This window comes from Pantherophis guttatus, chromosome 1 (genome assembly GCF_059756535.1).
Source record: "Pantherophis guttatus breed Tessera chromosome 1, ASM5975653v1, whole genome shotgun sequence".
Lineage (NCBI taxonomy): Eukaryota > Metazoa > Chordata > Lepidosauria > Squamata > Colubridae > Pantherophis > Pantherophis guttatus.
The window spans coordinates 64130877-64155960 of NC_142063.1; the positions used below are offsets into that span (position 1 = coordinate 64130877).

At 36.8% G+C, this 25084-nt stretch overlaps 1 long non-coding RNA gene across 1 annotated transcript in view; it reads right to left on the bottom strand.

Annotated features, from left to right (window-relative positions):
• Positions 1–10274: 10274 nt before the first annotated feature.
• Positions 10275–25084, bottom strand: part of LOC117666107 (uncharacterized) — a 29961-nt gene continuing 15151 nt past the window's right edge. The window contains exon 4 of the long non-coding RNA XR_004591622.3: positions 10275–10351. This is a non-coding gene — a long non-coding RNA (uncharacterized LOC117666107). The remainder of the gene's footprint in view (positions 10352–25084) is intronic.

The window sequence follows — 25084 nt, forward strand, 5'->3', positions numbered from 1 at the left end:
GGTTCTAATGTTGAGTATTCAATTTAAACAAATAGGGGGAAAAATGACAAAATGATTATTTCATATTATAAGAATTCCAAGTATAAGCCCGTCTATGCTGCTATTGCTAAAACATTTTAAGTGTTCACGTAGAACAGAACAATATTATTGCACTTGTAAAAATATTTCTTTTTTAAAATCATTTTTGTAATTAAAGATAATTTTCTAATTTGAAAGATTTAAAAAAAAAGCAAAATAAAAGTACAAGCTCAGAAGGAAAATAAAAAAAATCATATTTTATAGTTATCAATGATCATTAATTTATTGATAAATTCACTGTTATAATATGAACAGCCCAAAATATCATCACAAAATCTCTACCATAGCAACATCTATTACTGCATCCTTTGATCAGTAGAAAATATTGCCTTATCCAAAACAGACAAATGTTAAAGAATGGTTTCAGATAACCATTATTTAACATCTGGAACAATATCACTTTTACAATTTCTTAACACAATATAATTATTTTAGTGCTCACCCACCCTCAATACAGAGAGGTACTTTGGAGTAGTGTTTAAGGCATCAGACTAGAAACTACGAGACTGTTGTTCTAGTCTCAAAGACAGCTGTGTGACTTTCTGCCAAACGCTCTCTTTGGACCCTAGGAAGGAGGCAATGGCAAACCACTTCAAAATATTTCATGGGAAACTGCAAGCCCTTATTCAGGCAATCACCAGGAGTCAGGCTGATTCAAAGGCACTAAATAAATAAATGCAATCAGTCTCGATAAATAGTCAAATGCTGTAAACAAGTCAATTGTTGTTGTTGTTGTAAACAAGAGTCTTGGTAGTACAGTGGTCTAAAGCACCCTGTTATTAAGACCAGCTGCCTGCAATTACTGCAGGTTCGAATCTCGCCAAGGCTCAAGGTTGACTCAGCCTTCCATCCTTTCTAAGGTAGGTAAAATGAGGACCCGGTTTGTGGGGGCAATAAGCTGACTTTGTATAAATATACAAAAGGATGAAGGCTATTGCTTAGCGCATTGTAAGCCGCCCTGAGTCTCCGGAGAAGGGTGGCATATAAATCAAATTAAATATATATATATTATTAATATCCCTTTGAAAGAAAGGAGAAAGGAGCAAATTTGAGGATTAGAATGCATACTTCTTGGATTGTACTGAACTAAAATAGAAGCTCAAGGGCTCTGCCGCTTTTCTTTGTTGCTTGTTAGTCTGGGCTGCTAATCTACATTTTTTATTTTCTTCCTTTTGTTTTGAACCAATATAAATTAGGTGTCTTTGGTGTCCTTGGCATCTTTTGCCAAGTGCAACACTTAATGGGCTGTTAAGTTTTCTGACACCATCTCTGCAATTATATCTATTTTGGGGCAGAAATGGCAAATATTTCAAATATTATTGACTGATTATGTTTCCTCAAGTCCCGTCTTGACTCTTAGTGATCATAATGAGAGATTCTTTCCAAAACCATCTATCACAAGCCTGATCTTTCAACAGTGCACCCATAGCTACTGTAAATAATCCCATTCACCCTGCTATTGGTCACCCTCTTTTCTTTACTGCCACTTTCTCAGCATTTTGAACTAGGTTTTTGCATACGGGGTCCAAAATATGATAATTTAAGCATCGTCATTTATGCTCCTTCGTGGAAGGCACATGCTAAATTTTGAGGCTATGGCTTTGTGATTCCTAGTAGAAATTGAAATGTCTCTGAGCAGTATAAATTGTAGCTAGTACTCAAACATCTCCTTTCAGTGGTCATTTCATATTAGTCTTGTCTACTTGCCCCAATCCTTCAGATGGAACAGCTGCCATTTCATTTTTCTACTATTTTGCTAAATGTAAAGTAAGTAGCTCTGCATTCTCTTTCAAAACTTAATAAGACTTTACTGCTTCTATCATAACTCCATAATTGAACGTGTGTAATGATTCTTAGAGATGGGTGGTCTATAGCTGGCACAGATGGCCAGTGTGCTGGTGTATAAATGACCATTTTATAGATGGATAATGTACTAGAGCCATAATTCTTTATTGCCGATGGTTATTGCTCTCGATCATGACCCTGGGATATTGAGAGTCAGTTTTTAATATCACAACCATTTAGAGAGGTTAATGGACTAGGTTTTGCAGCTTTTGACCTTTGGATACTGAGAAGAGGGAGGTTGTATTGTGCTAGAAAACTATCTTTTTATTTATCTCAGATGTCAGAGAGAGAGAGCAAGTTATTCTTACTCAAGGCTGGCCTTTTGGATAAAAGGGCAGATTAGTGAATGTGTGTGTGTATTTGTATGTTTATCATGTATGGATACAAGGAGAGAGAAAAATAGTCAGATGCTTTATCCTTTTAAAATGAAATCCTTACCATATACACACACAGTGCCACTTGTCAATGATTCTAAGAAAGATTTATCACATAGGAGGGGGTAGCCATTTTACTTAAGTGCTGGAGAGGCTCCCTCATTTCTTTTGCATTGGGACCAATGGTGGCAAATTTTGGGCAACAATTTTATTGCTAGTAAGAATGTTGACATCAACCTGGTAACAGCAACATTGAGTAAAATACAATGGTCTTATAACATCTCCTACAGAATGGACAGAAACAGATTTTAAAAATATATTGGATGCAAACTGTGCTTGCTGTTCATCCTGAAGAAGGATGACATACATGTTGTCTCCTGAATATGTTGCTATATACAACCCCCAGCATTCCCAATTAGCAGCCAAACTAGCCAGTGCTGTGGTAAGTTGCAGCTCAAAACTACTTGGAGATCCACAAGTTTAGTTATTCTATTTTTCACCAATCATTTCTTTCTTAGACCAGTGTGTGATTCCTTCCTCTCTTCTGCAAAATTCATAATCCCACAGAGGTAAAAGTAGCAGAAGTGTCCTATGGATGTAATATGGATTATCTTCCAGAGGAGCCTTCATTAAACCATATAAACTCTTTGTTTACACTTCCTTAACCAATCTCCTTACTTGGAAAAACAACTAGCTACATGTTGTGAAGTATAATGGATGCAGCAACCAGAATGATTCTTTCCATGGTTCTTCAGTTCTCATCAATGAAATTTCTATAGCTTGCCATTGTTTTACTTTTAAATACTTTCAAATGAGCAGCTTCTTAGTACAAGGGGCTCAATGGTGGGTTTCAATTTTTTCCCGATTGGTTCTGTGGATGTAGCTTGGTGGGCGTGGCATGGCTTGGGGGGGGGTAGCCATGTGGAAACAAATCATAGGTAGATTTTGGGGGTGTGATCCATCATAACTTTGACCAGTCATAAGCTTCTGACTATCTGTATCTTCCAAATGTTTAATGATAGTAGCTAAGAAGATCATCCCCTTCTTTAATATGAGAATAGTTCAAACTATAGCAATTTATTTTTTCCTCCAATACATTTTATTGTTAAATATTAAGATGAGGGGATTCTAAAATTCAGTTTAGCTTTTTTGTGGATGACTTTAGATCTAGTTTAATTACTTTTCCGCCTCTATTGCGTCATCAGGGAATCGTCCGGCCGCCCTGTTTAGGGTGACCCGCTCCCTGCTCCATCCGGGAATGCGGGAGGATCCCTTGGAAGGCAGGGCGGAGGATTTTGGACAATACCTGTATGACAAAATCGCTCAGATCCGGCGGGATTTGGACTCTGACTGGGTAGATTTATTTATTTATTTATTATTTCTATTTCTATACCGCCCTTCTCCCGAAGGACTCAGGGCGGTGTACAGCCTATTTAAAAACACAAAAACAAAAACAACAGTTAAAATTTAAAATCATTAAATAATTTGTGTTGGCAGGGGGGCAGAGGTCGACCTCGAGGCCTCTTATCTGTGGAGTGCCACAGGGATCGGTCCTCTCGCCCCTTCTGTTCAACATTTATGTAAAGCCGCTGGGTGAGATCATCCGTGGCTTTGGGGTGAGATACCACCAGTACGCTGATGACACCCAGCTGTACATCTCCACCCCAGGCAACCCCAATGATGCCCTTGAAGTGATGTCCCAGTGCCTGGAGGCTGTGCGGATCTGGATGGGGAGGAACAGGCTCAAACTCAACCCTTCCAAGACTGAGTGGCTGTGGCTCCCGGCATATAGTCAGTTGACTCCATCACTGACTAGAGTCTTTGGCCCCCACAGAAGGGGCTCGCAATCTGGGAGTCCTCCTGGATAGGCAGCTGTCCTTGGAGGAACATCTGACAGCTGTAACCAGGGGACCTTTTGTCAGGTTCGCCTGATTCGCCAGTTGCGGCCCTTTCTTGATTGGAATTCCCTGTGCACAGTCACTCATGCCCGCGTCACCTCTCGCCTTGACTACTGCAACGCTCTCTACATGGGGCTCCCCTTGAAGAGCACCCGGAGGCTCCAACTGGTCCAGAATGCAGCAGCGCGGGTAGTGATGGGAGCAGCATGGCGCTCCCATGTAACACCGCTCCTGCGCGAGCTGCACTGGCTCCCAGTGGTCTTCCAGGTGCGCTTCAAGGTGCTGGTTATCACCTTTAAAGTGCTCCATGGCATCGGGCCTAGCTATCTTCGAGACCGCCTGCTGCTACCAACGACCTCCCATCGTCCCATGCGCTCCCACAGAGAGGGCCTCCTCAGGGTGCCATCAGCCAATCAATGCAGGCTGGTGACCCCCAGGGGGAGGGCCTTCTCTGTGGGGGCATCTACCCTCTGGAATCAGTTGCCCCCAGAGATAAGGAGAATCCAAGACCTTAGCACCTTCCGCCGTGCCCTTAAAACCCACTTTTTCCAGCAAGCCGGGCTGGCTTAAGAAGAAATTTTAAATGTTTTAATTGGTTTGTATTTTTAATTTTGGGCCAAATTTATATATATATTAATTGTTTTTAATATTTGTATTTCATGTTTTTTAATTCTGGCTGTACACCGCCCTGAGTCCTCAGGGAGAAGGGTGGTATATAAATTTAAAATAAAATAAAAAAATAAAAATAAAATCTAGATGTGCATATTAGTTAAATATACATACTATTTTTTTTATTAAAAAGTTTTATCAAATATTACAACAATTTTTTCCCCATCCCTCCTCCCCCTTCCCTCCTCCACCCCCCCCCCCATCCCCCTCCCCCCTCTCCCTCCAACCCCCTTCCCCCCACCCCGGACTTCCCAGAGCAAATACAGGGTATAACATTTAACAAACATAAACTAAAATATGCTAACTTTCTGTAGGCTCCTAATTCCCTCTTGCTCTTTAACTCGCCTTTCAACTAACAAAACATAATTCAAAAAGAAAACGTTGGTCTCATTCATAAGCTATTTGAAGCTTTTTAGTCTGATATTTGTTTTGAATATAGTCAATCCATCTTCTCCATTCCGATATATATCTTTCATTTGAATGGTCCTTCAAATATGCCGAAATTTTTGCCATCTCTGCTAAATTCACTACTTTTAGTGTCCATTCTTCAATAGTAGGTAAGTCTTCCTTCTTCCAATACTGCGCCACCAAAAGTCTGGCTGCTGTTATTAAATTTAAAATCAACTTAGTCTCTATAACAGTACAATCTGTAATTATACCTAACAAAAAGAACTGTGGAGTAAATTTTATCTTCTTTTTGAGAATATTTTGAATAATCCACCATATTTTTATCCAAAATGCCTTAATTTTTTTACATGTCCACCATATATGATAATACGTGGCATCATCACATTCACATCTCCAACACTTGGGTTGCACACTTGGATACATACAGGCTAGCTTTTTAGGATCTAGATGCCATCTATAAAACATTTTATAAAAATTCTCTCTTAAATTTTGGGCTTGTGTAAACTTCACATTTCTAACCCATATTTTTTCCCACGTTTCCATCATTATTGGTTCTTCAATATTTTGTGTCCACTTTATCATACAGTCCTTAATTAACTCCGTTTCTGAATCTATTTCTACCAATGGAATATACATACTATTAATGTGTGGCTTCAGTCACAGGATAAAATATATGGTATGCCAGTACTGCAGCCACTCAGAGCTGGGTCTACTACTAAAATGGAATGAAGCATGAGAAACTATTCACTCTGAAAAGCTACAGAATCAAAAATAGAAAATATGGCGATGGGGGTATTTGCAATGGGCTGAGACTGGGAAGAGGACAATGGATGTGACAATAGATGCGCTTTTCCTCCCATCCCATATGTCCTGTCAGTTTTACACAAGGGAATAATCTAATGTGTTACAAATTATATTTGCAAGCACATCCACACATATCTTCAACAATCCTTTCCTTTCTTTCTTTTGCTTAATGCATGTGACAAAGTAACAATCATATGAAAAAAATAGTAGCATGTGGAAAGAAAAATGACTCAGTCATCACTATTATATAGTTCTACATTTTCCAGCTCCTTCCTTCCTTCCTTCCTTCCTTCCTTCCTTCCTTCCTTCCTTCCTTCCTTCCTTCCTTCCTTCCTTTCCTCCCTCCCTCCCTCCCTCCCTCCCTCCCTCTCTCTCTCTCTCTCTCTTAATTTCTTTTAGCATGTTTTTGCTTAACTGCCCTCAGGCTCCTGAATCTTGATCATGCTTTCAAACATGTTTTTACATATTTATATTGCCTGTCACAAAACACAGTTCTTGTTAGTACTTTGCATGGCGTTGCTTCCAGTTATGTATCCTCTCTCTGCATGCCTCTTCCACCCCCCTTTTTTCTTTTCCCTCTTCTCCTTTGTTTGCCCAGCATTCTTTCATTCCGTACAATACAGCATTTCAGTTCTTGCAATAAATGCCTTCATGTGGAGCAGTTCAACTAGGAGAGAATGTTATTAGATGGTGCTCTCAGGCAGCACACCTTCACACAATCAATACACATTCGGAGCTCTGTTCATTCCCTCTTTGCTTAAATTCCCTGCAAAAGTGCAAGGGAAGCAGCAGAGGGTATCATCAATCATGGGCCACAGTGACATACGCTGAAGCCTGACCAATGCTGAGATGTTTTAATAAGGCATCCATTAAAACCCTCAAATAAATTGCAATTTTAAAACAGAACATGATACAGACCAAGTTTTCCTCATCCATCTTCTGGCGTGTCATGTAATGTAATTGCGCTGTTAATTTATCCAAGAACTTTCTCCATACACAGTTTCATCAGTATTGCTTAATTTCCCTGAAGAGTTGTGTGTGTGTGGTGTGTGTGTGTGTGTGTGTGTGTGTGTGTGTGTGTGTGTGTGTGTGTGTGTGCTGGTGGTGGGGAGCATGCACACAAGTATCGCTGCTTCAGGGGTGTAGAGTAATGTTTCTGCTTAGCATGGCATTAGCCAGAGAGCTAATCAAAGATTTGAAATGTCTGACACTTTGTCAATGGACAATTCAGCTTTGTTTTGTTGCCTTACCAACTCTAGCCTAGAGCAGCCCCCTCCGCTTGCCTTTTTCTTCCTGCCAAACTTTCTGTGGTTTATGCCCCTCCAGAGTGGGGTCATTCAATGTGCCTGTGGATCTCGTCAATACCTATTGACCAATGAGTTTAGGGACCATTTAAGATTGCAAAGCATTGGCACGCAGTCCTGATTTTGGTTCTCAAGCTTAGGACATGTCTGTAGAGCTTTGACAAGAATAAGGAAAGTGAGAAGCTTGAAATCAATACCAAAGAATGAAAAAATATTGCTATAGAAGAATGTCAAAGTGATTATGCTTGCTCTCTCCTCCCTGTTTTATTTTTTAAGATCTGGAAGACAGTCAGAGGCAGGGGGTGTCGTATAGATTTCTTTGTCTTCCATGCATAAATCTAAAAATAAGTAATGTAATTCCTCATGTAATGTTGCGTCAGCAGATTTTCCACTTTTATTTATTCTTTTTTTCCCCCCTTAATCAATTCTTTATCTCTTTCTGCTATGGAAGAAATAGTCAGGAGACATAAAATAAGATTTGCCATGTACATGCCGTTAAATCTGCACTGCTGCTTGAGCAATAATGCCATCTAGGTATTGGTTTAAATCTAATAAATGTCCTCTCAAGAACGTCTTGAAGTCAAAAGGTATGCAGACAAAGAAAACTTAAATCAGACAATAATTCTGGGTATCAAAAGGCAATAAACAAAGGCAATTAAAACGAACAGCCTCTCCATGTTATCTTCCAGAATAGTCAACTCTTTTTCAGTGTAGGTTTTCCAAAAGTCAAATGATAGTTCCTTGCCTTCAGTTCAGTGGTGGGTTGCTCCGGGTTCGGTCCAGTTCTATAGAACCGGTAGTAAAACCGGCGGGAGGCTCTGCCCACCTGCCACGATATCATCACGGGTTAGGGTTAGGGTTAGGGTTAGCGCGCGGTCCCATTGCAAACCAGTAGTAAAGGTAAGTAGAACCCACCCCTGCTTCAGTTATACACCAGAGTCCACCTTGTGTCAAAATATCGCCAGTAAACATTGGGTTTACAAAATGCCTGTCTTCAGGAAAATCTGCCTGAATTTGCACAAAGTTGCAGACCAGCTCATGCAGTCCTGCCTACTTTTTCTGAAGCTCTCCAAGCTTTATATTTTGCTAATCTTAAAATTTGTTTCAATAGTCACTAACATTTTCATCTAAGTGACCACACAAGAAAAGCCTTCTTCCCCTAACCATAGATGCAATTCAGAAAAAAAAAGTAACAACATAATGATCAGGATATGGAATAGAAACATTTTTATCTTACGTTTTGGAAATATCCGGAAAGTCTAAAAAAAACGAGGCATCCACAGTTGTGGCACATTGGCCTATTAATGGGGTTCTTTGTTTTCAAGTACTTATTCCATGTGGTGTTTTGATTTCTTCTCTTTGAGCACTTTCTTGAACTGATTTATAATTCCAGCATCTCATGATGACCTGTGCAGTGTTTTCATTAATTCAACCCCCGTTATGTAATTAAAGGCTGCTTGAATTTCTTATTGGCTTAAACTCTCTTCTTAACTCCAGTCTGTGACCCCATGTTTCTGAGATACTAAAATTGTCCAGGACGTACCATGAATAACCTTGTTTTAACCACTAAATTACCTGTGTCTGAATTCAATTTGAGGCTTAACTATAAAGACGAAAACCTCCCTATATGTTTACATTTGGAACACAATGCATGACCTTTAAAAATCTCTAATGTTACTACTCACCCAGTGAGGTAAAACCATATGTCATTGGTAAGTGAATATAAGTACAGATTTAGGTTTATCTAGATATGCAGACCTCTTCCGTTGTATTTCTTGCTTATTGATATCTTATTAAACATTTATTTTCCAAATCAACATGTTCAAATTTTTAAGGCATCCATATTTTCTCCTTATAAACACCATCTCCTTTTCATGGAGCCAAAGCTTAACAAAGCCAAAGATTCTTCAGGGTACAAACTTCCTATAGTGACTGGACTTTTGAAAGAATCCTTAGAATATCTGTAAATGAGCCAGCATGTATCCCTCTCCCCAACATGATATTTCTAAACTAATTTCAGGAGAAAATGATTTACTTTTCATAGAATAAATCTGAACTCTTGGCCAATCTTAGCCTGCACCAATTCTCATGCTAATTCTCTATCATACGTGCAGTTTTATGAAAGTCTTATTTTATCTGTTTGGTTCTTTGTAGTCATTTAAGAGTTGAAAAAGGAATATTACCACCACTCACTTTTTATAGTGGGAGTCACAGTATTTGCCTGCCCCCCCTTTTTTTATCTTTGAAATTCCTATACAAAGGAAATGAAAATGCTTTATATTTAATAGTGGGAGCATATAAACCAGAGTTGTATTATTGCATGTAGTACTGGGTGAGGACTTTTCAGTACTATACAGATTATACTATACAGATTACTTTATATAAATTTAGGGGACAAGGAAAAATGGAGACATATGGATTTAACAAATTAAGCAGGAAACATTAGAAAGAACACAGTCAAATATTGTTGCTCATTTTCTTAACATTAAAACCCACGCAGGGTTGCCAATCTCTTTTTTCTTCATTTTTTAAAAAACAGGCTTTTGAAACCTTGCTGTCTATCAGTCTAGAAAGAAAAGCAAGGTAAGTTTTTCTTGGCATCTTGTTAAAGAGATGAAAAGCTTAAATCATTAAATGTAATGCTGTGCTGAAATCCATCTGCAAGTTCCTACCAAGTTCTTCCACTGTTTGAAGAACTTGCACTTGTTGTTGTTGTTTAAAAAGCTCATTTTCAGGTACTTTCATGTTTCCTACAGATTTCTTTGGGTGTTGTTTTTCAGGTGGCAGTAATGCTAATAGTGTTCCTTTTTCTGTTTTACTCATTCTAATAACCTCTAAGACTACCTGTACCTTTTGATCTGTCGATAGTGATCAAAGTTTCTCCTGTGTTTTTTGGCGACACATATAGAAAAACAGGCAGAGTTTTAATTACACTGTTGCAGCTGTCATCTTGACTTTTTTGGAGCTTACCCTAAAATAAGAAAAATTAAAAGACAGGTGTTTTGAGAAAACTGTTAAAAAACTTTATTTGAATCCTGAATTTAAAATTGTACATTTTAAATGTTTGAGCATCATTTTTAATCTCCTGCAGCCTATAATGAGAGGAAAAAATAAGTAAAGGTAAGATGTATGAACATAACTCTGTTCATGTAATGCTTTTTCATAATTTGGGTTAATTTCCCCGTCTGAGCCAGAATTCTGAACTTGCACTGTAAATCAGTTCAGACCTATCAGAATGCCCAATGGGATCAGATCAGTCCAAACTGCATCAATCTTAATTTGAATATTCATTAAAAAAATATTTATTTTATTACTGTATGCGTTTAACAAAGTCTAAAAATAAATCCCACACCTCACTAAATTTGGCATAGACTGGTTTGTACCAACCTACTCTGTCTTCACACTAATCAGAAGATTTGCCTGATCATTTGGGATTGCATAAAGCTGGATAAGAAGTAAAGGATAGGATAGTGTACCCTTTTTTAAAAATTCTCAATAAAGGTCACAAGAGCAACATATTAAGCAAACAAATGGGCAAAATAACCCCTCCTCATTTTTTATTTTTTATTTTTTTTGCTAGCCTTATTTCCAATTTTAAATTAGAACTTCAGGGCTTAGATGGCTACACATGACCATTGAGAGCTTGGAGCAATGACATCTTAACATTAAACAGCTAAATCTAGTAAAAATCTACAGGAATTAATCTTAGATAGAAGTTAATTGCAAGACTAGCACACAGACTTGAAAACATGAATTACAAAATACTTCTGGGAAAAGCCACAGGACAAAACCTCATGGAAGGCCAGATTAGAAATGAAGTTGAACTGGACTTGGTATATAGCTTTCCTCTAGGGCTGAGAAAAATATCTCACCATTGCCCCATTTTATTTATGGATTCCAAGTATATTTGAATCTAATGCACAAACCCTACAGATATTTTGACCTCGTTTGGTCACTGAATCATTTTGAATAATTTGATATCACCCAGAAATTGGAAAAGAGTAGTCAATGTTCCAAATGCAACACCCAATATTATCATTTTAATATATTATCGCTGGAGCACATGTTAATTGAAGAATATCTTAGCTCTGATAAAATCTAAAACAAAAATAAGGGTTCCATCCATTCAATTAATTGGTATTATTACTATTCTTTTTTCTTTATCAGAAATAATCTGTTGCATAGAATCCAGCTTTTAGCTTTATTTTGGACCATTTAAAACAACAAGGCACACCTTTATGTACTATTATAATGGAAGTTATAAAAAGAGAAATTCACTTTTTTCCTGCCAGGCTCTATTATTATTATTATTTTCTGTTTCTCCAGCAGATTCATACTATGTTCCACTTGATTGATCTAAGCATCTAAACATCTGTTCTATTCCGAGGCTCTGGGATTACACATAATAAAGAGCATACCAGGAAAAGCCACCAAAAACAAAGTGAAAATCTTCCAAATGTTTTCATTTAAATGTCCACGGATATCAATCAAGCGCTGTTTCTTTTACCAGAGACTCCAAGAATGCTTACTTTGTAGTATAATTGCTCAATATAATTTTATGGCACACAATACAAGTTCTGGTTTTCTTGGGCATTTTGTAATCCCGATCAGAAATCAATACCTTTATTACTAGTATGCATCCCTATTTGTAGGCAATACTTTGGAAGGGCACAGAGGCATTCTACAAACCACATGTTTGCATACTGTTTGGTTGGGAAAGGAGGCAAGGAGATATGGTGTCTTTAATAATGAAAGGCAATTGTGAGCTAAGCTGGCATGACCGTCCATAGTCCTATATCAACTTTCTGGCTCGTTGGGATTTTTCTGCCCCTAGCTAGAAGAAGAAATGAGAGAGACAGGAGACTAGAATACCAAGGATTCCATTTTTACCCAAGCTCCAGCTGATACGGAATGCTCTAAGGACCTGCATTGGTATATAATGAAAAATCAACACTAGAGTTGCCTATTCCAAAAACCATAGCCAATCTAACAAGTCCACTTGTTATTCTCTATATACAGATGTAGTTAGGCATGAAGGACTACTGCAGGAAAAGCAGAGCCCATCAACCCCAGCAGAACCCTAGCAAACCTATCTGCATGATGCTTTCAAAACCTCAATTGCTACACAGAGTTTTCCTGAGGCACTATGGAAATGAGACAGAGAGTAAGAGGAAGGGAGAGAACAAGGGATATTTCTGTTCATAACTACTGAGCAGAAAAATCCACCAAATCCATAAAATTGCAACCAAGAAATATGGAAGAAAGAAGATGGAAGATAAAGTCTGCTTTGTTGGCTGTACCAGGGGAGAGATTAAGTGGCTCCTGGATTGGGGCTGAAAGGCGAAAGGGAAGCAGTATGCTCCACCCCGTATTTGGGTAGATCAAATGGTCCTGATAGACCACTCTTATATAACCCCTCCTCCAAAAAAACCCCCACTTAATCTCTGCCCTGGTAACACCAACAAAGCAAGGAGAACCGTGATTTAGAGGTTAATACATCTACCTAATATGCAGGTAGCCTGGGTTTGAATTCCAAAAAGGTATGGCTAGCTGATGAGAGCTAAATAGCTTGAAATAGATCTAGTCTACTAATCTTCCTTTATTTCTTTGGCGGTAAATATAAATTCAACATAATCTTAGTATGTTAATTCTTAGTGTAATTCAGGAAATCTACCATTATACACAGGATAAAGTAATCTTTTTTCCACATAGCCTTGAGAAAAAGCAGAATGTAAATATTTTGTTTGACGTGAGAGACAGTTTGGAAAGAAATTAAGGAAAATAAAGGTTCCTCTCCTGGAAATTCTCTGATGTTGTTCTAGACCTTCTATGCAGTTAATGGAAGAAGATATGGGTGCATTTAATAGAGATTTGTGCAGAAGCCATATTTTAACCACGAGGGAACATTTTCTAAACTGACACAAGATATAATGCCCATGTGAAAATGAGAGAAGTAACCACGGCAATGAAGTCAGAATTTGAAAATAAGTTCAACTAATGGACAGGTGCCTTTAAAAGGAAAATGAGGTTAAAGGGAAAACCCTACAAATAAAAGCTACTTAGGTTCAATAAGGCATTTTTCATTAGTCTCAATGAGTTTGGAATCAGTCTTCTGTATGTGTGCATATGATATTCACATGTAGCTCAGTGATACATCTGGCAGAATAATGAATTTAATGAATGCTGCCAAATGACTGAGACGCTAGCAGCCTGCTTTGCCACAGGGAATTGATAGTCCCAATCAATAATCTGTCTGATCTCTAGTAAATGTCACAATAATGTGGCGGATACAGCTTTTCTTTCACCTACCGGTAGAACATATCAAGCCAACACAGATTTACCAATTAGTGGAGAGATCCTTTATTTATTGATTAAAACAGAGTATTCTTTACACTTTCATTCTGTTTCAGGTAGGGTTCTCCTTTGCCTTTGCTTTGCAGTTAAGGAAAGTAATGCAGCTGACCTTTCAAGAAATCACAAAATACCTGTATGGTTATAGTAATTGGTGTGTGGAAGATAAAGACCAACAGTACTCCATCCTCTTCAAATGCTTTATTATAAGGTAATCTCTGAGACTTACAAATGGAAAGTAATCTATCTGCTTTTGTGACTAATGGATAAACACACACACACACACACACACACACACACAGAGTGGTGGGTTGCCCTAGTTCGGACCGGTTCTATAGAACCGGTAGTAAAACCGGCGGGAGGCCCACCCACTAACCCCGACGTCATCAATGGCGCGGCGCTATTCTGAACCGGTAGTAAAAGTAAGTAGAACCCACCCCTGAAATGAACTATCATTTAAAGCAGAGGTCTTCAAACTTGGCAGTCAGCTGTTTGGAGAATTCTGGGAGTTGAAGTCCACAAGTCTTAAAGCTGCCAAGTTTGGAGACCCCTGACTTAAAGGATCCCATTTTAAACACTGCCTTTTAGCTTACTATGACCTGCTGAATTCCATACTTCTAGATGTCTCAATGACCAAAGTTTGATTTATGTACCCCATCCCTGTCACTTTAATAACTCTTCTGCTATGGGGTGAATTTAAAATTTAATAACTACACTAGAAGCTCTTTCAAATCATTATGATTTCTCCCAAAAGGTATGCTGAAAGGTAAAGTGATATCATTCTTGTTAGAGGCATTGGTCAAATAGCACAACATATTTGATGGGAAGTTGACATGAATAACATTTTTCTGAATAGTTAGTATGTTAACTAAGCCAGATGTTTAGACTGGATTTGGCATTTTTGTCTGCCTATTAAGTCCTTCTCAAGGATCCGAGATAGGCAGATGCTTAATAATATTAAAAGTATCATCATAAGATTTTTTATTTTATTTTTATTTGTCAAGAACGCATTTGGTAATAAGTATAAGCACGGATTAGATACATAAAATAGGTACAAATAGAAGAAACATTAGGAGAGGGACGGTAGGCACGCTGGTGCTCTTATGCACGCCCCTTACAGACCTCTTAGGAATGGGGTGAGGTCAACGGTAGACTGTCTTAGGTTAAAATTTTTGGGGTTTTGGGATGAAACCACAGAGTCAGGGAGTGTATTCCAGGCATTGACCACTCTGTTGCAGAAGTTATATTTTCTACAATTGAGTTTGGTGCGGTTTGATTTTCCAAGTCTTTCTTTCTTTCTTTTTCTTTCTTTCTTTCTTTCTTTCTTTCTTTCTTTCTTTCTTTCTTTCTTTCTTTCTTTCTTTCTTTCTTTCTTTCTTTTATTAAAGCTGTCTTCAACAATATTGTCTGTCTATGCTATAGAATTTTTGTTGATAGTTATAGCCAGAATAGCCACTTTTTAGTATTAGAAATGCAGATATGACATTTAAACTTTTTAGCTGAAGGCACAGAAATAACCAACAAAAAGGAAATAACACTTCTGCTTTGGGGTTGCCATATGGACATATAAAATATGTCCTAAGTCTCTAGGCATTTTTACCTAAGGTTATAACATACTGATTTGCATAAGGAAATGCTACAGTTACCTTGCAAGACTCTTTAATTGCAATGAGTTGACAATATCCTGGATAATGACTTCTACATATGTATATAGTGAGTTGACAATGTGTTAGATAAATGTTCTCCTAAACTGTAGATGTATTTACAATGAGCCATTGGGGGTGTTTGTAGGCTGGTGAAGGACAGTTGTTTGTATCTTTTAATGATTTACTGTTGGAATTTACTTTAAAAAAATAACTCCTTCATATGTCAGTATCTACTGCAAAACATACAATGTTAGTAACAGTAGTTTTATTAATACATCAGGGGCCATTCAGAATATTACATAATCCAAAGCCCTAATATTTTCCTGTTCAATGAGTTATACTTTGGCCAATCCCAGCAAACATAATTCTTTCGGTTCCGTGTAAACAAATATTTTTTAAAGTTATAACTTGAGCACATAAGAGCTATGCCCTAGGAACCACAGCACGGCATGGACTATATCTGGCAATTATTATTTCCTTGGGTCTCAAACCAATTTTTTTTAAAAAAAGTTATCCATGGATTAGCTACTGCTATTCCTTTAATCAGACTTTTTTTAAAAAAAAAATGCTGTCAGTGTGAGCTTAGTTACATAACGCAATGAAATCCAATATACACTAGAGAGCAATGAAAAGTTCCCTCCACAATACTTCTTTCAGTAATTCCTAGTCGTCCAATGTAATTTGTATGGCATTAAGCATTATTCTCCAACCTAAGCCTAAGCCAAAATAAATATTTTTCATTGCTTGTTTGGTGACATCACAATTTACATGTTATGATCACATTTGCAATTTTCCTAGTATAGTACAATTTCCAAGCTGTCTAGCCTTCTAATTAATTTTATAGCATCGCATTACAGTTGTGGGTTTGCTTTTCAGAATTTCTCTCCCTCTTTCCCTCATTATTCCTCAGCCAATACTAACTTCTGCACAGTTGCCTTACCATTCTACATTGACATTATTTATGGAAACACCTTCCCTTCAAAGCAGCTTTGAAAAATGTTCCACCCCTGATGTTATTTAATAGGGGCACTTTATGCATTTAACTATGAATCATCAAGTGTCAAGTATATGATTCATGCTGTGGTTCTATGTTCGCTAGAGACTAACTTCCATTGAACTTCATGAGATTTAATTTTGAGGAAACATGTGTAGGGTCAGGTTATATGAGATTAAGTAATGTACGTAGAGGAGTTACTTGGCCAAAAGGGATTGACGTAAAACATGTCCTAAGACAGAATGCCAATAATTGTAAAAATGGCAACTTCTTAAAACATGCTGTTCTCTTACATAGAGCAAAATAAAAATTCCCTACAAGGTTACTCTTGGTGCGATTCAGATATGGACCCTACCTTTACCCTTCAGTATATTTTTTCAGAGTTTTCCCATTTAAATGGGAAAATAATTTAAATAAATAATTTAAAATCATATGTTTGATCAAGCTTTTCTCAATCTACTATCCCCAAAGTGTACTAGCCTGCAATTCCAATCATTCCTATGTGGTGTGGCTTTGAATTGTGGGAATTTGAATTTGAATTTGCATTTCAGGTCTATTAAACTTCTAGCCATTCTGTAAATCATGAGGGAAGTTTACATAATGAAAGAAAAATAATGTAAATTCATTAGATGTTCAAGAAGCGGGGAGGAGTGCCTTCAAATCACATTTATTAAGGGATATCTTAAGGGAATTATTTTATCTGTAGTCTTAAAATCTTCACACCAAATTAAAAAAAAAAATGTTTTCCTCAATTAAATAATAGAGTTCATGACACTTTGATTTCCATAATTGTGAAAATACACAGCAGCAGCAAGCATATGTTAATTCAAAATTAACCAAACACCATAGACAGTCGATATGGTTAGGATCAGTCTTGGTTTATAAACTAATATATAGAAAATTACTACAGAAATGCAGGGACAAATGCAAGGAATTAAGAAGTAAATCCATGACATGTGTTATAGCATATCTATAAATATAGTCTCTCTATTTTCTCTATTTTCACAATCTCTCATGGTAGAGCACCTTAGAATACAATATAGCATTGTTGATTATTCTAGATGAAACATGATCTTACGTAACCAGCTGTTAGACTACTTCAGATTTATTTCCCTCTGTCTTCCAGATGCAACTGTTACATTCATGTTTAGTAAGCCAATAAAACATGGTTTTGTGGTAGGACAGTAGGGGGTTAAATTTCCAAGGGGTAAATGGCAGGAATTCATACAAAACTCATTAACAAATAATTGGAACAACCAGCACATATCCCTCCCCCACTGTTTTGGAAACCTTCTCCACAGGGTTAAATTGCCATACTGACTGTAGCTTCACAGCTGAGGCCAAACTGTCCACCACTTCATTGGTCTCAGTTGGGGAACCTGCTATGCAGATGTTTCCCACCGGATGTCAAAGATACTCCTACTTTTCATTCACAACCAGTCTGATACCATTCATATAAAGATCTCTTTTGCAAGGTTTTCACTAGATACATAGTGAAGTCACAATCAGAGGGGCAGGAAATAACAACATCTACATACAGTCATCCAATTGCAGCTTCAAGTCTGAGAGTTTTAATATAAAGTGCCTGGGTTTTATGCTGATTTTATTGCTTCTTATTTTTGTCACTTGAATTTCTATTTCTAGAGCTGATGTTCAACTAAATAGGTATTTTCCAACACATGAAAGTTAAACAAAATTAAACTAAACTGCAAAGTTATAACCAGAAGCCAACATGGATTTGTCAAAAATAGATCATGCCAAATAAATCTTATTTCATTCTTTAACAAAGTGATTAAATTAGTGGATCAGCAAAATGCTATGGATATAGTATACTTGGATTTTAGTGAGGCATTTGACAAAGTAGACCACAACCTAATTAATGTACAGGTATAGACTAGGTTAAACTTGGCTCAATAGCAGTAACTGTGCAAGAGATCGAGTCCTAGTGGACAATTACTTAAATATGAGCCATCAGTATGCTGCAGCCATTAAAAAAGCCAATGCAATCTTAGGTTGCATTAACTGAAGGTTAGAATCAAGATCACATGAAGTGTTAGTACCGCTTTATAAGGCCTTGGTAAGAGCACACTTTGAAATACTGAACATCAAAGCACACAAAATAATTTAAAACTCTAGACGAGCTATACAAACTAAATAAGTAGAGCAGCAATTTACATTTCATTGTGAATAAAAAACCTGTGTGAGCTTAAAATTCAAGAAATCGGCTGTCAGTGGCCTTTTGGGCAAGATAATTTTATCCCTTAGCTTTGGAATGGCTTCTGGAGGTATCTGAGAAAAGTTCATACAAGAGCAGGGAATCCTATAGAATGCACTAAAGTAATTGAATAAAAGGATACTATTTTGCAGTAAACTGTTATGCATTTTTAAAAGCACATGAAAACTGATAATTCATGATAATTCACACAGGGGATGTTCATGTCATCTTTAAATGTTCACATTCATTGGATGCCAATAGGATATGTCGTTCTCTTATTTAATGGAGCTACATCATTAATTACTATTTTCAGTAGCACTGACAATCTGAATGTAAATGCAAACCATAATTGAAGTTGATGTTATATAAACATTTTGAATAAGAATGCAATGAAACTCAATCAAAGGGGTTTTCATGGGCAATAAAAATTACCTTCTTTTCAGAGATCTCTGGGCTATGTTAATAGCTTGCTTTAAAAATGGTGCATTCACCAAATACCCACATTACTTTTGTTTTTTAAATGTTTCTGGTTCAGTTTTCATCTCAAAATATAAGAAATACAATAAAATCAGTCATAAAACATTAATACCACATGTCCCAAATAAGTGAGCTTTGGATGAACTTTAAAGAGGTTTTTTTTTTTTTTAATTAAGGCTATAGAAATAAAGGAAACAAAAATCTTCTCTTAATACAAAGCAAAAAAGCCAAGAAAGGCTTGTGGTTTTGTTAGAGTTAGGCTCGTGGTTTTGACTTATTTGAGCCACAATCAAGAGATGTTTTTCTTTAAAAAAACACACACACAAAAATGAGGGATTGATGGAACTGATCTGAATTAAGTCACGGAGTCTTTCAAGATGCCAGATTTCCAAAACTTGCTTCCTGAACCAACTTTGCTGATTTTCTCTCCCATTAACAAAATTAAGATATTGCAAAAATCTTGCAATAAAAATAAAAAAATAAAAAGGGATATTTCTCAGTACTATACAGAAGCAAGTATCCTAATTTGCTGTTATTTTCCTATTAAGACTTTATGAAACAATTCAAGGTATTTGCATTCTGGGACTTATCACTTTGGCTATACAAACAATACCTAAACAATGCTCTCAGAGTGTACTTGCAAGCACGGATCTGTCCTGACACCCAGTCTGTCCATGGTGCGCAGAAACCTCCAGATTTTTCTCTTCGTTTCAGGTGTAACTCTGTATACACCAGTGGTGAAATCCAATTTTTTTTACTACCGGTTCTGTGGGTGTGGCTTGGTGGGCATTGTATGGCTTGGTGGGCATCGCTTGGTGGGCGTGGCTACTTCAAAATCTCCATTCCCACCGCCTCCAGGGGAAGGATATTGCAAAATCTCCATTCCCACCCCACTCTGGGGCCAGCCAGAGGTGGTATTTGTGGTTCTCTGAACTACTCAAAATTTTCGCTACTAATTCTCCGAACTGCTCAAAATTTCCACTACCGGTTCTCCAGAACCTGTCAGAACCTGCTGGATTTCACCCCGGTATACACCCACAAAATAAAAAGGAAGCATAAATTTTGTTCCATGCACAGAATGTTTAAAATATTACAGTTTTCTAAATAAAGATTTGTCTGCTTGCAGAAGATTCTGTTATATTTGAGGTAATAATACCTCAAATATATGTTATATTTGTTTTAGTAAGAACTGAATTGTGTGATTGGAGATTATTAAATAAACTAATTATTTCCTATTTCAGATGGCAATTATTTTCCAGTTTGAATTATTCTGATCTACTTATGAAGCTAGAAAGTTCTTAAAAGAGACTTGGGGAATACTTTCTTACAGCTTAATCATTGATGACTTCAATATTAATTTGGACAACCATGAATTGTCAATGAACAAAATGTCTCTAGTTAAAATTGATCTATGCTTCTAATTCACAGATGAGATGCTCAAGACTTCAAGACACTTAATTCGTAACTTCATAATGTGAACCATTTTAAACAAACAGAATAGTCTGAGTGAGTGACCCATAATTGTATTGAGCAACATACATGATAGAATACCCACAGAAATATGTCAAGCAACAAAAAAAGTCAGTAACGGTTTAACCCAAACTATGCCAGCAAATCTGTAGAATGACACAGTGGCCAAAATATTAGAAGTGGTCAATCCGTGTCCCAGTACAAAAAATGGAGGCTTAGCAGAATGCACAAGCTATTGTGAAATATCCTTAATTCTCAAGATCACAAAATAATCCAATTCAGATTAAAGCACCCTTTGTGGAAAAAAGAAATACCAGATGTTCTAGCTGGCTCTAAAAGAGGTAGAGGAACATGAAACATAATTGCTGATGCATCTTGGATAATTGAGAAAGTCAAAGAATAGTAAAAAATAAGTAAGTATATACTTCACTGAACAAGCAATCAAGAAATATGCCACAGACTAGCACTTGGTAGAGGAGCCTTAAAAGCCTCAGAAAAGATATTCAGATGCTGTGATGCGTCTATACCTACAAAAATCAGTTTAATGCAAGCAATGGTATACAATGGTAACACTTTAAATTAGCAAAAGTTGAACTTTGAAAAAGTAGAATCAAAAGATTATTAAAGCTTTTGAACTTTACTGTTGGATAAGATTCCTGAGAATACCATGGAATAAAAAAAAAACAGTAAGTGATTAAATTAACCCAAAGTTCTCATGTCCAGGCTCAGATCCTCCTACTTCAGCTATATTGTGTGAAGTCTCTAATACTGGGAAAGATGGAAGAAAAGAGAAGCGGACAATTAGCATCAAGATGGATGGACTCAATAGTGAGGGGAACACTGTTAGAAAAGCTGAAGGATCAACTTAGAGACAGGTTATCATAGAGAAAACCGCTCTCTATAGTTGTTAAAAGTTGATCCCAACTTGGTGAAACATAATTAATCAGTCAATATACAGTAGATAGTCGTGCTGTATCTGGATAATTGTACATTTGTTCTCAGATATCTATTTCCATATATCTTTCTTTTGTATTTTGACTGGTAAAATATGGAAGGGATAATTTCCCTTTTTGTCTAAATTAAGATCTTGACCTGTTCTGAATCTGATATCCTTAGGCCAAAAAAGGAAGAAGACTTCTACATTTTATTCAAGTGGTGCTCTGAAGGGAGAATAGAAGAAACTAAGATAAGGAAGTATAAATAATTTATACTTTAATAATAATTTATAATAGGTTTTTTCAACATAAAGTTAAAATGTTACACCAGTGCAAGATCTTGCTCCTGTTGAGTGCCCTATTTGCTTTTTTTCTTTTTAAACAAACTAAACTTTTGAACTTTCTTTTCTTTTTAAACAAACTAAAGAATAGCTAAAAGAATATACAGTATGAACAGAACATTCAACATGAACACTCCCTGCAAAAAAAGAAGAATATTAGACACACTTATGGTTGATTATCTGAAAAACTCTGAAATAAGGAACATATTTTAGGTACCCTATTTTCTGGTGTATAAGATGCACTTCCCTCAAAAAAGTGGTGGAAATGTCTGTGCGTCTTATACAGTGACTGTTGCCGAAGCCCTGCCCGCCCGTTGGCCCCACCCTTCGGCCTCTGCTCCCAGCAATTTACCTCCTTGTAGCAAACAGCCTAGTCAGCTTCAGCACAGCCTGATTTAGCACAAGCAGCTGATTGGCGGTTCGATAGGCCTCCTGAAATACCGCCTATCAGCTTCCAGGCTGCAGGGATCGCCACCACCCATCGCCGCCTCTGTGTGCCCATTTTTGGCCTCCATGCATCCCATTTTTGGCCCGTTCCAGGCAGCAGGGATTCCTGCCACCTGAAACGGGTCAAAATTGGGATGCATAGAGGTCAAAAACGGGATGCACGAAGGCTTAAAACAGAGTGTGCAGAGGCAACAGTGATGGACAGCAACAGGTGGTGATGATCTCCGCAGCCTGGAACAGCTGATAGGTGGTATTCTGGGAGGCCAATCCAACCGTCAATCAGCTGCTTATGCTAAATCAGGCTGTGCTGAAGCTGACCAGGCTGTTTGCTGTTTGCTGCAAGGAGGTAAATTGCAGCAGAGCTACCCTCTGAGGTAGAGGCAGAGGCAGATTTGTTTTCCTCCCCAAAAGCTAGGTGTATCTTATACTTCAGAGCGTCTTATGGTCCTAAAAATACAGTATGTTAGAACAATAACAATACTTTATTATAGTATATCAACACTATCTCATAGTGAAGGTTGCTTTCTGAAATTTTGTCATGTCACATAAATCAAAAAGTTTCTTAAATAAGAAACCATTCTTGGAAATAGGAATCTAAACCAATCCAATACTAATCCATCCATTTAAGTTTACTACCAGTTCATCGATTATTCCCAATACCATTGTCTCAGACAATCTTTTAACTCCTTAGTTTTGACCTATGCTTTTGGGGGTTTTTTTTAATCCAACTTTTCTTTTATTTCATGGTGACTCAGTCTACATCTATTTACCTGGAAGTAAAATCTGTTGAAATTAGATGTCACACTTTTGAAAACACATACATTACATGTTGTTGCATAGTAACTAATTGTGCTTATTCTTTCTCTGTTATAATTATACTAAGGAAACATTTTTATGAATTATTTTTAAAACAATGCCCTGATTTGTTACACAAAGTTTTTTCTAGTGTATACTGTTGCACATATAGTTTTCTTATTTATAGTCTTTGTACACTTTTCCTACTATTCATTTTTGTTTGCCATTCTTAATATGTTCCCTTTTTTAAATATGCTTTCAAAAATGTATGTATTTTGCTATTCAGCTACTGAGTTTAGCAATATTTTAAGATGGTACTAGCAAATGCGGTGAATAATGTGTCCATTTAAGTCAGAAGTTTCTCTCACCTCTCCTCCTATTTTTCCTTCGTTGGATAGATTTAAAGACAAAAATTACATCCTAAACTGCAGCTGGAATACATCACTAATTATGTGTAGATTGCTATCACAAAACCATGTTATTTTAATAATATCCTTACAATGATTCCCTTTAACCTCCTGCTTCTATGAAATTATTAACTCTTCTTTCCTGCCATTGCCAAATCAGGATACCATGCTGTGTACCATTAAGCACATACAAATCCAATTTAATTTCAACATGTAGCATTTAAGAAGTCTATTAGCTGCTGCTCTAGCTAATGCAGATTTTGTCCCTTCTATTTCTTAGAACCTCATGGGATTTTTTTTTAAAAAAAAAATTGTTTCACTGTTTAATTACAAATGGAAATGTGGAAAAAAGTTCCTTAGAAGATATGAGAGAATCAAGAGATGGGCAAATTGAAATGTTCCTGCTTGACTGTGTTAGCTGTGTAGATGAATTGTGATACAACCCCCCCCAGCCAGTCATTCTTTCCAATGTTTCAGGAATTTAACAGGGCTAAATAGAAGAACTCATAACAGAACTCATATGAACTGTACAATCTGATCAGTGTCTATAAAGAGGAACTTAAACCCATAAAACATATATAGTAACTTTGTTCAACTTGGTGTTCTCCTTTTTCATTGAATGTCAGTGCCCATCATTTTCAGTCAGACATTATAGTTGCCAGCTGTTAGGTAGGGAATCTTGGGATTCTTAGTCCTTTGCACATGAATAAAGTCAGGTTTCAGTATTTTCAAATATCCAACGTATTATAGAAAAAGGAAATTTTATCAATTCATCTTGTTAATTCCTTGGAATCAAAGTGGCTTCCAATCAAGCAGAACATGTAAGATTGAAAGCAAACAAAATAGATCTTTTGAGAGAACATAAATTATACATATATGTGTGCTAAATATTACTTAATTTTGCCCCTTCTTCCTCCAAAATCTCACCCTAGTTGAAAATAATTCTGCCATTGTCAATGCTGTAGTGTCATGTGGAATAACCAAATCTTGATAAACTTTGATAAAATTAGAAATGTTCCAAACTTCAAAAGATATGGTATTCTAGAATTCTTTTGGGGTAGTTATTGAAATGTGTCATTGCACTTCCCCCTCTTTACATGTTTAACTCTTAGTATTCATTGTCAAATAGAATTCATGACATGGAGCACATCTTACTTAAAAAGAAAAACCTGGAAGCTGAACAATATAAGGTGCGCTTGAATTAGACCCAGAAACAGATTATTAATTAATACAGAGAACATAGCATTGGTGTTACATGGCTAAATCTTCCATTTCTGGCCCATCATCTTTTGGATCAACTGAAGCTTCTGAATCATCTTCAAAAGCAGCCTCACAAAGACTGCTTTTCAACAGCCTAAATGCAAATTGAATATTTGCATTTAAGTATTTTACAATGTAAATGTGAACAAATTATCAGGGAACTTGCCAACAGTCAAAACAACAACAACAACAACAACAACAACAACAACAACAACAACAAACATTAAAGCTGCATTGCTTTATTTTAGAATGTTTCATTGAAGTGGAACCACTTACATGGAGACAGGGATATAATTGCCCAGAAAGCCACAATATTAATGAATAATATTGTAACAACAAGCAAGAGAAAAAAGTCTCTGTGAAGAA